The 2,500-nt window shown below is 43.2% G+C and overlaps 1 protein-coding gene across 1 annotated transcript in view; it reads left to right on the forward strand.

The window, feature by feature from the left end:
- Positions 1-2,500, forward strand: part of atrnl1a (attractin-like 1a) — a 452,296-nt gene that overhangs the window by 118,297 nt on the left and 331,499 nt on the right. The gene's annotated exons all lie outside the window — the stretch shown is intronic.

The following is a 2,500-nucleotide window of genomic DNA, read 5'->3' on the forward strand; positions in this document are numbered from 1 at the left end:
CTTGCGCCAAGTGCATCTCAGTGTGAGATGAGCTCAACTCCGGTGGAAGTTGCTTTCACACTAGCCTCGATAACCATGCAGGCTTTCATTTCGTCTGTGCGAAAGATGAAATACTTTCACACAGACAAAGCAAAGGTACAATATTTACCCAGGGTAACTGGACTAAGCTCAAGAACTTGTTTACAGCCAGGCCCTGCTCATAGAACATTTCATGGTAGGGGTTCAATGCCTTGCTCAAGGGCACTTCGGCGGTGGTCATTTGAACGTGCCGGTTCCGGGGATACAAACTATAGCGACCTTCCGATATCGAGACCGCTCCGCAAACCGTTCGGCCACCGCTGCCCCAAGCACTAATTCAGTGGGTCTAACATTTAGGACGCATCCAGCATAGGCTAAAACAATAATTGTTGCTCGGTTTTGGCAAGCCTGGAAAATGTAATTATCTATTGAAGTAGTTTATGTCTTTATTTAGCAAAAATACTAAGTTCACAGTATAAAGAAGAGCTACAGTACAGTGAGAGAATGTTCTGTTGTGGAACAAAGGAAGGGTTGTATTGATTGATTGATTTATTTGAGGTCGACTAGACATGTGAGCTTGACACTCAGTTTATATGCTGACTGTCATGTCTTGCGGATTATAGAATAAACAATATATATTGTTTATTATTGCGATAAACGTTATACACCTAATAATAGGCTATCTGAGTAGATGTCCCTATGCAACATAGTAATACTGTACATTGATGCTTGCTAGACACCGACAAACAATAGCTTGAATGTGATACAGATCCCAATTTGCTTGCTACTAGTACTTCAAGCTATGAGCCAACAGGTTGCATTTTCATCAAGCTGAAGGTTTGCGTCTCTGAAACATAGCATGTCTTTTTCCAATGGCTGTTATTCATGTGATAGTCTCTCGAGACGGACTGTCGACTCCGTCAACTTCAAAGGAAAAGAGGTCGCTGTTGTTCCTTTCTTTTTTGACGACGGGCTCTCGCAAAACAGAGCCTCCTGAAACTTGAAACAAAAACAACACTTCCAGCTGGAGGAAGTGAACTGTGAGAGTATGACTTTGCAGAGTGAAAGCATGACGGGTGATTTTCCTGGGACTTAATTATATTTTTGACCAAGGAAATGGTACTGTGAAATGAGGCTCGGTCTAGATAGAAGCTCAAACAACATTTCTCTTAAATCCACATTTAGTTTCACTGGAGCGTGTCGCATGCAATGTTCCTGGGTTTTTAATTTTTTAATAGAGAGATGTTGAAAAACACTGTGGCGTTGTGTGTGTACCATACAGTACACATACATTGACGTAGGACGTAGGATTCATTGCATTATGCAGATGTGATGGATCGAACCCACACTATCCGACGCAGGAAGAAAGTGGGCAGAATTCAACGGGCGAACTGTTTTTTTTTAGACCCTTCAATGTCCAGCTTTTGGTGTGTGTGTGTGCACAAACTTTTGTCCACAAAAATGTACACTAAAATGCCATTGACTATGAATGGGCAATTTTGAGTATATAAACAAACGGTGCATAACACGAACATTGACGACGAAGGCGAGGACGCAAGGTTCAGAATAGGTTCAGAATACCTTATAGCCCATTTAGGCCTGACGTCTAAATAAATTAAAAAAAAGTCTTCTGAAAGAAGATTATATTCAAAGATTTGTGCTGCATTGTCACCATTTTTCAACAAATAGCAGACCTACAAGCTCGTAGCGTGCCACCGAGTGGCTTGTAGATCTGCTATTTTTCAATAGCTAAAGTATAACATAATGCTTATAGTTAAAACACCAAAAGGGGTTAGTAGAAGCTACTCTTCCTGGTCACTAAACTGCCTCCCGCTGGCCAGCCGGGGCGCCTGATGGAGGGGAAAGGAACTGGTTGGAATAACGTGTTCCTTCCACGCGCTACGTCCAACCAGGGAAACTCCCCCCTGTCAGGTGTAAAGGAGCAACTTGGACACTCGGGCATGAAGGAAGCATGAGTTCAAGTCCGTTGCTCTCCCCATGTCCCCCATATATGGGGACTAGGTTGGTGGAGAGCCCAGGATCACATTAGACGATTGACACAGGGGTGAAAAATGGGTTACATTCACAGTCGTATGAGCCGGGCGGCGCTTAAGACGCCCGCACGGCACGGGTTTGCAAGGCAATCAAGCGCTCCCCTTCCCCGGTACAGCTACAGAGATGCGGAATCAGCTGCGACTGATATAAAGTGATTGAAGGTGTGGGGTTATCTGTGAAATTTACACCGGTCACGTGACGGTAACCAGCCAATCAGAATCAAGTATTGGGACTACCCGTTTTAGAATAGCATGTTTCCTCCCAGTAACATAAATAGCTGAGCAGTATAGACCAAAGTAAAGCCTGCAGCCTGTAGAGTCCTACCGCTAGTATGTGCTCAATGTATTGATGTCTTGATGATTAATATTTTATTATTTTACACTTTCAATTGCCTGGTGTAAAATGTGCTATACAAATAAATAACACA

This window comes from Protomyctophum parallelum (genome assembly GCF_964188405.1).
Source record: "Protomyctophum parallelum genome assembly, chromosome: 10".
Taxonomy (NCBI): domain Eukaryota; kingdom Metazoa; phylum Chordata; class Actinopteri; order Myctophiformes; family Myctophidae; genus Protomyctophum; species Protomyctophum parallelum.